General features: G+C 45.3%; 1 long non-coding RNA gene across 1 annotated transcript; it reads right to left on the bottom strand.

Moving 5' to 3' along the window:
• Nucleotides 1–1,573: 1,573 nt before the first annotated feature.
• Nucleotides 1,574–8,375, bottom strand: LOC135537341 (uncharacterized). The gene is made up of 3 exons (XR_010455193.1): nt 8,220–8,375; nt 2,741–2,833; nt 1,574–1,734 (listed from the first exon to the last, which is right to left on the bottom strand). It is a non-coding gene; the product is annotated as an uncharacterized LOC135537341 (long non-coding RNA).
• Between the last annotated feature and the right edge of the window lie 6,255 nt (nt 8,376–14,630).

Genomic DNA, 14,630 nt, shown 5'->3' with positions numbered 1-14,630 from the left:
AGAGACATGGGAGCACTGAGACAGTAGACAGGGAGAGACATGGGAGCACTGAGACAGACAGGGAGAGACATGGGAGCACTGAGACAGTAGACAGGGAGAGACATGGGAGCACTGAGACAGTAGACAGGGAGAGACATGGGAGCACTGAGACAGTAGACAGGAAGAGACATGGGAGCACTGAGACAGACAGGGAGAGACATGGGAGCACTGAGACAGTAGACAGGGAGAGACATGGGAGCACTGAGACAGTAGACAGGGAGAGACATGGGAGCACTGAGACAGTAGACAGGGAGAGACATGGGAGCACTGAGACAGTAGACAGGGAGAGACATGGGAGCACTGAGACAGTAGACAGGAAGAGACATGGGAGCACTGAGACAGTAGACAGGGAGAGACATGGGAGCACTGAGACAGTAGACAGGAAGAGACATGGGAGCACTGAGACAGTAGACAGGGAGAGCACATGGGAGTACTGAGACAGTAGACAGGGAGAGACATGGGAGCACTGAGACAGACAGGGAGAGACATGGGAGCACTGAGACAGTAGACAGAGAGAGACATGGGATCACTGAGACAGTAGACAGAGAGAGACATGGGAGCACTGAGACAGTAGACAGGGAGAGACATGGGAGCACTGAGACAGTAGACAGGGAGAGACATGGGAGCACTGAGACAGTAGACAGGGAGAGACATGGGAGCACTGAGACAGTAGACAGGGAGAGACATGGGAGCACTGAGACAGTAGACAGGGAGAGACATGGGATCACTGAGACAGTAGACAGAGAGAGACATGGGAGCACTGAGACAGTAGACAGGGAGAGACATGGGAGCACTGAGAGAGTAGACAGGGAGAGACATGGGAGCACTGAGACAGTAGACAGAGAGAGACATGGGAGCACTGAGACAGTAGACAGGGAGAGACATGGGAGCACTGAGACAGTAGACAGAGAGAGACATGGGAGCACTGAGACAGACAGGGAGAGACATGGGAGCACTGAGACAGTAGACAGAGAGAGACATGGGAGCACTGAGACAGACAGGGAGAGACATGGGAGCACTGAGACAGTAGACAGGGAGAGACATGGGAGCACTGAGACAGTAGACAGGGAGAGACATGGGAGCACTGAGACAGTAGACAGGGAGAGACATGGGAGCACTGGGACAGACAGGGAGAGACATGGGAGCACTGAGACAGTAGACAGGGAGAGACATGGGAGCACTGAGACAGTAGACAGGGAGAGACATGGGAGCACTGGGACAGACAGGGAGAGACATGGGAGCACTGAGACAGTAGACAGGGAGAGACATGGGAGAACTGAGACAGACAGGGAGAGACATGGGAAAGGCGACTGGCACAAACCACACTTTGGAGCAATTATTTATATCCTCTACTTTGAGCCCAAGTAGCCCCCCCCCCACCAGCAGCCCCAACAGCAGCCCCCAGCCCCAACAGCAGCCCCCAGCCCCAACAGCAACCCCCAGCCCCAACAGCAGCCCCCAGCCCCAACAGTAGCCCCCAGCCCCAACAGTAGCCCCCAGGAGCTTGTGTGTGCTATCGGTTTATTTCTACCTCTTCACATTCTGCTCCGTGGAAAACCACCAGACTGTCACACTCCCTGCACTTAGACGGCGCTCTGAGTTTCCTCAGCTTGTGTGTCTGAGATGCCTTGGACATCTGGGCGTTACGAAACGGACCAGGGGAACCGTCTGCCTCGGTCACCATCTCACCCAGACCTGAGAGGGGAGGGAGAGGAGAGAGAGAGAGAGAGGAGAGAGGAGAGAGGAGAGAGAGAGAGAGAGAGGAGAGAGGAGAGAGGAGAGAGAGAGAGAGAGAGAGAGAGAGAGAGAGAGCAAAGAGAGAGAGGGAGGGAGAGAAAAAGAAAGAGAGAGAGAGAGAGAGAGACAGAGAGAGCAAAGAGAGAGCGAGAGAGAGAGAGCAAAGAGAGAGCAAGAGAGAGAGCAAAGAGAGAGCAAGAGAGAGAGAGCAAAGAGAGAGAGAGAGAGCAAAGAGAGAGAGAGAGAGCAAAGAGAGAGAGAGAGCAAAGATAGAGTGAGAGCAAAGAGATAGAGCAAAGAGAGAGGGAGCAAAGAGAGAGAGAGAGAGCAAAGAGAGAGAGAACAAAGAAAGAGAGAGAACAAAGAAAGAGAGAGAGCAAAGAGAGAGAGAGATTAGGGAGAGAACAAAGAGAGAGAGAGGATCTTAGTATTGTATTTTACAGATCTTTTTCTAAGTCCTATCTGTAAACAAACGGGCCATATCACTTCTGCTAATCTTCACACAATAATGATACACACACACACACACACACACACAAAGTATTACAACAACCTATATTGGTCTAATCAGATCCGTTCCCTAAACCAGAATATCCACAACAATAAAGCACAGAATTAGAGTTTGAGTTATTGAGTTGGTTAAAACCCGTGCGGAGCCCCTGACGCCTGATCAAAAAAGCAAACACATTCTCATGTGGAGAGAGAGGTCAGGCTAAAGTCAGGAACTAGCTAGCTGGGGACGCAAGCCAAAACCAACACACCTCATCTCACTCGCTACAGCTGTGCACAGAGTAAAAAAATACATTTGCAAGCAGACACACCAAAACAACTTCAGACCTTCTCTTTAGACTGACTGACTGACTGACTGGCTGTCTGTCTGACTGTCTGTCTGTCTGACTGTCTGTCTGACTGTCTGTCTGACTGTCTGTCTGACAGTCTGTCTGACAGTCTGACTGTGTCTTACCGTTGTCTGAGTATGGTTGTCTCTCGTCCAGGTCGTCTGCTGAGGACATGGTGCCAGTGGAGGGGGTTCTGGGTAGTCTGCGTTTAAAGTCACCTGACAACAGGAAGTTAAAAAAAAAACTTCCTCAAAACTCACATTAAACAATTAGCAACGTCATTTAACTCACCGAAGAAGAAAAAACAGTCATTGTATAGATCAGACCATTCTCTTTTCCTGTAGAATTGTTTTTAGTGAATTGATAAACATACACATTTGCTATTACATGACAGATAACCATCACATTTTTTTTTACAGTGTATATACACATAGTATTATACTCAGCAAACATGTCCACATTGACATTGTTGTGGGCAAAAACTATTGGCCAATGTGGAGCTGGATGAGCCAAGGCTGTTGGCCCCAAGGCTGTTGGCCCCAAGGCTGTTGGCCCCAAGGCTGTTGGCCCCAAGGCCTTCACTTATCCTGAAATAAACCCTTCACGATCAGCTGCCTGTTTACACAAAAAAGTTTATCATATGTCACATGCACGTCAAAGTAATTTTTTGACTTCCTTATTGGCAGTGTGCGAGATCAACCGCTTCAAAATGGAACCTCACAGTAGTGGTTACTCCAAAATAACCTGTGACCCCAGAACTACAGGGATTTATCTGCAGAAAAATAGATATATATATTCTGACATAATTGGCTTTAAAGTTCCTCAACCCTCATCGGTTTAAATAGTGTCAGGAATTTGTATTATCATGCGTTCTGTTTTTAACTTACACGCCAATTCATGTTATAAAACCATGAACCCAAAGATTCTAATGAGCCCCCGCCTATTTATGAAGTAGCTGGGCTTGGTATAGGCTGGCCCGTGTCGGGGGTGCTGGCCCGTGTCGGGGGCGCTGGCCCGTGTCGGGGGCGCTGGCCCGTGTCGGGGGCGCTGGCCCGTGTCGGGGGCGCAGGCCCGTGTCGTGGGGCCGCTGGCCCGTGTCGGGGGTGCTGGCCCGTGTCGGGGGAGCTGGCCCGTGTTCGGCTGGTGTGGGCTAGCCCCTGTCTACCCTGCCCACCAAATACCCACATGAGGCCAATGGGGGTTAGTTGGGATAATGAGCCATGGGTAAATAATAATGAACCATAGCACTGATGGGGCTCCATGTTCCCATACCTGGGCTGGCAGTGGGGGCGTCCATGGATGGAGACTCACTGCTTCCTCTAGCACTCTCTGTCTCACTAGACATTCCCTTGTCTTAACTACCAGATCCCCAGGCTCTCAACGGGCCCCTCTCAGACCTGGAGGAGAGACCTCTACACCCAACGACAGTGGAACAGGAACTGTAAGAGGAAAACCGACGTCTTTGTCACAACTAAAAAAGTTGTTGTAATCAAACATTTCCCACCAATGTGGCAAAAGGTAGAGCTCCCATACTGCATTTTTTTTTAAATCCACTTGTATTTAACCTTTATTTAACTAGGCAATTTACAAATGACGTGAATACCCCGGGCCAAATCCAGACGACGCTGGGCCAATTGTTCGCTGTCGCCAATTATGGGACTCCCAATCGCAGCCGCATGTGATACAGTCTGGAATCGAACCAGGGACTGTAGTGACACATCTAGTACTGAGATGCAGTGCCTTAGACCGCTGCGCCACTCAGGAGCCTGTCTGTCTCACTTGTCGTCTCCTACTAGCTCGGACTTTGCTGATAGCTACTTTAAAATGAGGAGAAATGTTTCACCTGGCTATTTTAAGATTAATCCACTAACTAAATCGCTTTGGGTAAGAGCGTCTGGGGGTTAGGTGATCATTTGAGATTGTTACCTGTTCATAACTCGATTGCCCAAACAGCCTAATCCATCTGACACCAGATCACATTGTCTATCCTCACCTGGTCTGGGCCAACTAGCTGCCATCATAGAGGCTAAACTGGGACATCTGGTATTGGTAAGAAATATATACAAGTAGCCTGGCTCCTAGAGATCTTCGGCTTCAGATCAGTTCAGTCAACTCTGTGACCCCAGCAGGCGATTCAGCTTGTCCTAACACATATACACGGGCGTACTCCACCACACTGCCGGTGTACTGCAGTAATATACTATACTACAGTGTACTATACTACTGGTGTACTGCAGTAATATACTGTACTACAGTGTACTATACTACTGGTGTACTGCAGTAATATACTATACTACAGTGTACTATACTACTGGTGTACTGTAGTAATATACTATACTACAGTGTACTATACTACTGGTGTACTGTAGTAATATACTATACTACAGTGTACTATACTACTGGTGTATGTAGTAATATACTATACTACAGTGTACTATACTACTGGTGTACTGCAGTAATATACTATACTGCAGTGTACTATACTACTGGTGTACTGCACTAATATACTATACTACAGTGTACTATACTACTGGTGTACTGCACTAATATACTATACTACAGTGTACTATACTACTGGTGTACTGCAGTAATATACTATACTACAGTGTACTATACTACTGGTGTACTGTAGTAATATACTATACTACAGTGTACTATACTACTGGTGTACTGCACTAATATACTATACTACAGTGTACTATACTACTGGTGTACTGCAGTAATATACTATACTACAGTGTACTGTACTAATATACTATTCTACTGGTGTACTGTACTAATATACTATATTACAGTGTACTGTACTAATATACTATACTACAGTGTACTGTACTAATATACTATACTACAGTGTACTGTACTAATATACTATACTACAGTGTACTATACTACTGGTGTACTGCAGTAATATACTATACTACAGTGTACTATACTACTGGTGTACTGCAGTAATATACTATACTACAGTGTACTATACTACTGGTGTACTGTACTAATATACTATACTACAGTGTACTATACTACTGGTGTACTGTACTAATATACTATACTACAGTGTACTGTACTAATATACTATTCTACTGGTGTACTGTACTAATATACTATACTACAGTGTACTGTACTAATATACTATACTACAGTGCACTGTACTAATATACTATACTACAGTGTACTGTACTACAGTGTACTGTACTAATATACTATACTACAGTGTACAATACTACAGTGTACTATACTAATATACTATACTACAGTGCACTGTACTAATATACTATTCTACTGGTGTACTGTACTAATATACTATACTACAGTGTACTATTCTACTGGTGTACTGTACTAATATACTATACTACAGTGTACTATACTAATATACTATACTACAGTGTACTATACTACTGGTGTACTGTACTAATATACTATACTACAGTGTACTGTACTAATATACTATTCTACTGGTGTACTGTACTAATATACTATTCTACTGGTGTACTGTACTAATATACTATACTACAGTGTACTATACTAATATACTATTCTACTGGTGTACTGTACTAATATACTATACTACAGTGTACTATACTAATATACTATACTACAGTGTACTATACTAATATACTATTCTACTGGTGTACTGTAGTAATATACTATACTACAGTTTACTATACTACTGGTGTACTGCAGTAATATACTATACTACAGTGTACTATACTACTGGTGTACTGTAGTAATATACAATACTACAGTGTACTGTACTAATATACTATTCTACTGGTGTACTGTAGTAATATACTATACTACAGTGTACTATACTACTGGTGTACTGTACTAATATACTATACTACAGTGTACTATACTAATATACTATACTACAGTGTACTATACTACTGGTGTACTGTACTAATATACTATACTACAGTGTACTGTACTAATATACTATTCTACTGGTGTACTGTACTAATATACTATACTACAGTGTACTATACTAATATACTATTCTACTGGTGTACTGTACTAATATACTATACTACAGTGTACTATACCACTGGTGTACTGAACTACAAAACTATTATACTGTGCTGTGCTATACTGGTGCACTCCACACTGCCCTTTCCACCTTAACAAAAGGAACACCTATGTGTGAATGCTATTCATTGACGACAGCTCAGCGTTCAACACCATAGTATCCTCAAAGCTCATCACTAAGCTAAGGACTCTGGGACTAAACACCTCCCTCTGCAACTGGATCCTGGACTTCCTGACGGGCCGCCCCCAGGTGGTGAGGATAGGTAACAACACATCTGCCACGCTGATCCTCAACACGGGGGTCCCTCAGGAGTGCGTGCTTAGTCTTCTCCTGTACTCCCTGTTCACCCACGACTTCGTGGCCAAGCACTACTCCAACACCATCATTAAGTTTGCTGACAACAACAATGGTAGGTGTGATCACCGACAACGATGAGACAGCCGATAGGGAGGTGGTCAAAGACCACACCTATTCCCCCTCAGGAGACTGAAAAGATTTGGCATGGGTCCCCAGATTCTCAAAAAATGTGTACTTTTCTTTACAGCATTGTACTACTGGTGTACTGATCTACTGGTGTACTATACTGTGTTGTACTATAGTGTACTACTGGTGTACTGTACTACTGGTGTACTATACTGTGTTGTACTATAGTGTACTACTGGTGTACTGATCTACTGGTGTACTATACTGTGTTGTACTATAGTGTACTACTGGTGTACTGTACTACTGGTGTACTATACTGTGTTGTACTATAGTGTACTACTGGTGTACTGATCTACTGGTGTACTATACTGTGTTGTACTATAGTGTACTACTGGTGTACTGTACTACTGGTGTACTATACTGTGTTGTACTATAGTGTACTACTGGTGTACTGATCTACTGGTGTACTATACTGTGTTGTACTATAGTGTACTACTGGTGTACTGTACTACTGGTGTACTATACTGTGTTGTACTATAGTGAACTACTGGTGTACTGTACTACTGGTGTACTATACTGTGTTGTACTACTGGTGTACTATACTGTACTACTGGTGTACTATACTGTACTACTGGTGTACTATACTACTATACTGTGTTGTACTATACTGTACTCCTGGTGTACTATACTACTATACTGTGTTGTACTATATTGTACTCCTGGTGTACTATATTGTACTACTGGTGTACTATACTGTACTACTGGTGTACTATACTGTACTACTGGTGTACTATACTACTATACTGTGTTGTACTATACTGTACTCCTGGTGTACTATACTACTATACTGTGTTGTACTATATTGTACTACTGGTGTACTATACTACTATACTGTGTTGTACTATATTGTACTCCTGGTGTACTATATTGTACTACTGGTGTACTATAATACTATACTGTGTTGTACTATACTGTACTCCTGGTGTACGATGTTGTACTACTGGTGTACCATACTACTATACTGTGTTGTACTATACTGTACTCCTGGTGTACTATATTGTACTACTGGTGTACTATACTACTATACTGTGTTGTACTATACTACTGTACCTTGTATGCATGTCTGACTGTGTACTTTCATGTCTGTCTGACTCTACCTTGTATGTCTGTGGCGCTGTTGGACCTCTTCCCAGGTCGCGACCCCAGGGGACTGTCCACCTCGTCCCCACTCAGGACGTCATCGGAGGTCAGGGACACCTGGGACAAGTTACCATGGGAACTCGTGCTGCCCAGCGAACGCTTGCTGAACAAAGCAAACCTGGAGGGAGACAGAGACACAGTCAATATTTTTGAATACTAACTCGAGGCGAAAGATTAACTCCCATTTTTGAGACAATCCCATGCTTGAGACTTCCCTGGTTTCCATGCTGACAGCAGCACCAACACAGGGATGAGGACTTCCCTGGTTTCCATGCTGACAGCAGCACCAACACAGGGATGAGGACTTCCCTGGTTTCCATGCTGACAGCAGCACCAACACAGGGATGAGGACTTCCCTGGTTTACATGCTGACAGCAGCACCAACACAGGGATGAGGACTTCCCTGGTTTCCATGCTGACAGCAGCACCAACACAGGGATGAAGACTTCCCTGGTTTCCATGCTGACAGCAGCACCAACACAGGGATGAGGACTTCCCTGGTTTACATGCTGACAGCAGCACCAACACAGGGATGAGGACTTCCCTGGTTTCCATGCTGACAACAACACAGGGATGAGGACTTCCCTGGTTTACATGCTGACAGCAGCACCAACACAGGGATGAGGACTTCCCTGGTTTCCATGCTGACAACAACACAGGGATGAGGACTTCCCTGGTTTCCATGCTGACAACAACACAGGGATGAGGACTTCCCTGGTTTCCATGCTGACAACAACACAGGGATGAGGACTTCCCTGGTTTCCATGCTGACAACAACACAGGGATGAGGACTTCCCTGGTTTCCATGCTGACAACAACACAGGGATGAGGACTTCCCTGGTTTCCATGCTGACAACAACACAGGGATGAGGACTTCCCTGGTTTCCATGCTGACAACAACACAGGGATGAGGACTTCCCTGGTTTCCATGCTGACAACAACACAGGGATGAGGACTTCCCTGGTTTCCATGCTGACAACAACACAGGGATGAGGACTTCCCTGGTTTCCATGCTGACAACAACACAGGGATGAGGACTTCCCTGGTTTCCATGCTGACAACAACACAGGGATGAGGACTTCCCTGGTTTCCATGCTGACAACAACACAGGGATGAGGACTTCCCTGGTTTCCATGCTGACAACAAGACAGGGATGAGGACTTCCCTGGTTTCCATGCTGACAACAAGACAGGGATGAGGATAGCCTGAAGACAACTCTGAATCTAGTCTAAATGATGAAAGTGATTGTGAATCAGTGGCAGAAGGTGTTCACAACAACCACTTCATAGAACAGTGAGTGGAGTACGGTTAGCTGGTAAAAAATTAAGAAAAAGACTCTTACGAGGCAACATTTTTGTGTTTGTTTAAAAGGCAGAGGGAGAACCTCACGCTCACAATCTCCTCTGCTGCATTCAGCGCTCGCCACAGATATTTCACCAGGAAGGGCATGAATTCAACGCACACTTTTTCCTCTTACAGACTTTCTCTCTCCCTAAATGAAAGAGAGAGAGATTACGTTTACAAACAAGTGTGCTCGATTGTAAAGACCTGTTCGCCCTGCCTCACCCTGACCCACCGTGCCTCACCCTGACCCGCCCTGCCTCACCCTGACCCGCCCTGCCTCACCCTGACCTGAACCTGCCTCGCCCTGCCTCACCCTGACCCGCCCTGCCTCACCCTGACCCACCGTGCCTCACCCTGACCCGCCCCTGCCTCACCCTGACCCGCCCTGCCTCACCCTGACCTGAACCTGCCTCGCCCTGACCCGCCCTGCCGCACCCTGACCCGCTATCCTCTGTCTGAGCAGTGAGCAGATTTCTGAACAGATTTCTACAGTAGGGTTATCCTCTATCTGATCAGATTTCTACAGTAGGGTTATCCTCTATCTGAGCAGATTTCTACAGTAGGGTTATCCTCTATCTGATCAGATTTCTACAGTAGGGTTATCCTCTATCTGAGCAGATTTCTACAGTAGGGTTATCCTCTATCTGATCAGATTTATACAGTAGGGTTATCCTCTATCTGATCAGATTTCTACAGTAGGGTTATCCTCTATCTGATCAGATTTCTACAGTAGGGTTATCCTCTATCTGAGCAGATTTATACAGTAGGGTTATCCTCTATCTGATCAGATTTCTACAGTAGGGTTATCCTCTATCTGAGCAGATTTATACAGTAGGGTTATCCTCTATCTGATCAGATTTCTACAGTAGGGTTATCCTCTATCTGATCAGATTTATACAGTAGGGTTATCCTCTATCTGATCAGATTTATACAGTAGGGTTATCCTCTATCTGAGCAGATTTATACAGTAGGGTTATCCTCTATCTGATCAGATTTCTACCGTAGGGTTATCCTCTATCTGAGCAGATTTCTACAGTAGGTTTGCAGTAACGAAGATAGAAGTTTACAAGGGAAAGCCCCACCGTCAAACGAAAAGCGTGTTGGTTTGTCTCTAGCAAACATCAAACTAAAAATGAACACCTATATCAACATTATTACTAGACCAAAACAAAACAAGAACTGGAAACAAAACTAACATGGTTTTTGGTTGTTGTTGTCGTTCCAAAATGGTGGCCAAAGGACTGTTTGCTTGCGCTCCTCTGCTCTCTCCACTGGCTTCCAGTTGAAGCTCGCATCCGCTACGAGACCATGGTGCTTGCCTACGGAGCTGTGAGGGGAACGGCACCGCAGTACCTCCAGGCTCTGATCAGGCCCTACACCCAAACAAGGGCACTGCGTTCATCCACCTCTGGCCTGCTCGCCTCCCTACCACTGAGGAAGTACAGTTCCCACTCAGCCCAGTCAAAACTGTTCGCTGCTCTGGCCCCCCAATGGTGGAACAAACTCCCTCACGACGCCAGGACAGCGGAGTCAATCACCACCTTCCGGAGACACCTGAAACCCCACCTCTTCAAGGAATACCTAGGATAGGATAAAGTAATCCTTCTCACCCCCCCCCCTTAAATGATTTAGATGCACTATTGTAAAGTGGCTGTTCCACTGGATGTCAGAAGGTGAATTCACCAATTTGTAAGTCGCTCTGGATAAGAGCGTCTGCTAAATGACTTAAATGTAAATTATTCAATACCATGGACTGCCACCTTGCTATGCAGGAGGAGCTCGTGGGTTCCAAAGATCCTGAGAGACATTACTCTGTCTGACACCTAACTCAGTCCTCCTGAGGCTAGAGAGATATGAAACTATTCGAGAAGGAACTACGCAAGGATAGTGTACTACTATTGGCAGGGCGTGGCAGTGGGCGTGGCCAATGGCTCGGTCCAGACCAGACATTTTAGAGGCCCTCCTCTGGGTCGCAGAGACAAAATGTTGCTTTTTTTTTTAATGTTCTGAAATTCTACACATTTTTGCATTTAGGGTTGAAAGAAAATGTGCAGTTTTAAAGCTAATTTCCTGGATTTCAACACCTTTTGCCTTTTGCCTTTTGGCTAATGCCATGTTCTTATGCTTCTATTTATTTTCACCTTTATTTAACCAGGTAGGCAAGTTGAGAACAAGTTCTCCTTTACAATTGCACATACAATAACACAGAGTTACACATGGAGTAAAACAAACAAACATACAGTCAATAATGCATTCTGAGTAACTCAAAACATTTCCAACAAAATCCCCATGCCATGACAAAAAAAATCATAATATTTTTTTTTATTTGAGATTCTCCCTGACTCTTTAATTTCTGTGATTGATAGTTCTCAGATCTATCTCATTTATAAATATATAGCTCCATTATTTTTCATGCATACTTTATATCTGATTTTAGTTGTTCCACTGAAAACCTTTTACCATCCCATTAATTAGTCTGACAAATACTTTACAATGCAGAAAAAAAGGCCTGTATGTAGTGCACTATGTAGGGAATAGGGTTCCATAGGGCTCTGGTCTAAAGTAGTGCACTATCTAGGGAATAGGGTTCCATAGGGCTCTGGTCTAAAGTAGTGCACTATGTAGGGAATAGGGTTACATAGGACCCTGGTCTAAAGTAGTGCACTATATAGGGAATAGGGTTCCATAGGGCCCTGGTCTTAAGTAGTGCACTATGTAGGGAATAGGGTTCCATAGGGATCTGGTCTAAAGTAGTGCACTATGTAGGGAATAGGGTTCCATTGGGCCCTGGACTTAAGTAGTGCACTATGTAGGGAATAGGGTTCCATAGGGCCCTGGTCTAAAGTAGTGCACTATGTAGGGAATAGGGTTCCATAGGGCCCTGGTCTAAAGTAGTGCACTATGTAGGGAATAGGGTGCAGTTGGGTGACAGACTATGCAGGAAGTGGTATTGACTTGCCGTCGTCAGCGGAGAAAGGACTCCATGTATCTGATCTTTGGGTAGATTTCTGACAAACTCGTATTTCTGTCCAGGCTCGTACATCTTCGACGTTTTCACACAGGGCCTGGTAGTGGCCGAGAGGGCGCGGTCTGGGCCTGCTGCAGCTGGAACCAGTTGACTGTCACCTGGAGGGATATACAGTTAAGAAAGTCAGTCAATAAGTCACCCCAAACTCTGGTGCAATCCACTCATATCCTGTGGCCTACTTGCGGTCCCTGATCTTGGCACGCAAAATAACTTGTTCTCATATCCTGTGGCCTGGTCACCTGGTGTAACTGGCCTACCTGGTTAAATAAAGGTGAACTGGTCTGGTTAAATAAAGGTGTGGTCTACCTGGTTAAATAAAGGTGAACTGCTACCTGGTTAAATAAAGCTGGTCTACCTGGTTAAAATGAGTGAACTGGCACCCTGGACTGGTCAGTTAAATAAGGAACTGGTCTATGTTAAATAAAGAACTTGTTCCTCAACTGGTCTACCTGGTTAAATAAAGGTGAACTGGTCTACCTGGTTAAATAAAGGTTAAATAAAGGTGAACTGGTTAAATAAAGGTGCTGGTCTACCTGGTTAAATAAACCTGGAAATAAAGATCTGGTCTACCTGGTTAAATAAAGTGATCTGGTCTACCTGGTTAAATAAAGGTGAACTGGTCTAAAATAAAAGTGAAAAATAAAATAAAACGTTTTTTATTTTTTTTATTTTTAAACTCACAGCTTTGAGTGTGAGGTCACACTGAGCCAGCAGTTCTCTGATCTGAGGAGGATGTCTGTCTTGGTGCTGGCCAGCTCTGCCTTCCTGGCTCCTGCATCGGCTACACAGGATCTGTAGTGGTCCCTCGCATCCTCAGCCTGAGAGACAGGGAGGAGAGACAACATTAGAAAAGAAGGGGGTGGGGGTCACCTCAAGGTTAGAGAAGCAGGAACTGGAAGGTTGTCGGTCACAGAGCTGGACTGTGGGAAATATAGCGTGTGACCTTGCAAATGGGTTAGATTCACCTGCTGCTGCTGGGCCCTTAATCAAGGAACTTAACATAACAGATTATTGGACAATAAAGCATAGCCTATTGACTGCAGTTAATTGGAAATGATCAGTCCTTCTGCCATACCTTCTGTAGAGCTTCCTCCTCCAGTTTCCTCTTCTTGTCCAGCTGCCTGGGCTGTTCCTCCTGGGAGCGGCTGGCTGAGGACTGGGCCTTGTGGTACTCGTCTGTCCTCTGGGTCTGGGCCCACTGGGCCTTACGTACGCCGTCGGACTCTTGCTGCACGGGAGAGGGGCGATCCACACAGGTGAGTGAACACACACACAGGTGAGTGAACACACACACACACACACACAGGTGAGTGAAGTAACACACACACACACAGGTGAGTGAAGTAACACACACACACACAGGTGAGTGAAGTAACACACACACACACACACACACAGGTGAGTGAAGTAACACACACACAGAGAGAAAGGCAGAGGGACAGAAGTCTCACAAACCATTTTCTTCTGTTCTCTCTACTGTAGATTTGGGTCTTTCCTCAGTTTGTCCAGCTCAGTCCTTCTGGACAACAGAGGCTACAGGAAGCACAAAGAGGCACAACATAGAGGATTGTGTACATTGCACTTCTTTCACAAATGATTTTAAACCCAAATGAAAAATGTTGCCTTGTCAGAGGTCAGCTCACCGTCGATCGCTACATTATCGAGTCTTGAAGGTTTGTTAGTCCTACCTGTAGGAATGTGTTCTAGAGCGTCAGTCCTACCTGTACTAGTGTTCTAGAGTGTCAGTCCTATCTGTACTAGTGTTCTAGAGCGTCAGTCCTACCTGTAGGAATGTGTTCTTGAGCGTCAGTCCTACCTGTACTAGTGTTCTAGAGCGTCAGTCCTACCTGTAGGAATGTGTTCTTGAGCGTCAGTCCTACCTGTAGGAGTGTGTTCTAGAGCGTCAGTCCTATCTGTACTAGTGTTCTAGAGCGTCAGTCCTACCTGTAGGAATGTGTTCTAGAGCGTCAGTCCTACCCGTAGGAATGTGTTCTAG

Source organism: Oncorhynchus masou, unplaced genomic scaffold (genome assembly GCF_036934945.1).
Source record: "Oncorhynchus masou masou isolate Uvic2021 unplaced genomic scaffold, UVic_Omas_1.1 unplaced_scaffold_7528, whole genome shotgun sequence".
Classification (NCBI taxonomy): domain Eukaryota; kingdom Metazoa; phylum Chordata; class Actinopteri; order Salmoniformes; family Salmonidae; genus Oncorhynchus; species Oncorhynchus masou.
Note: the sequence above shows the minus strand (reverse complement) of the source record. Positions and strands in the feature narration are given on the sequence as shown.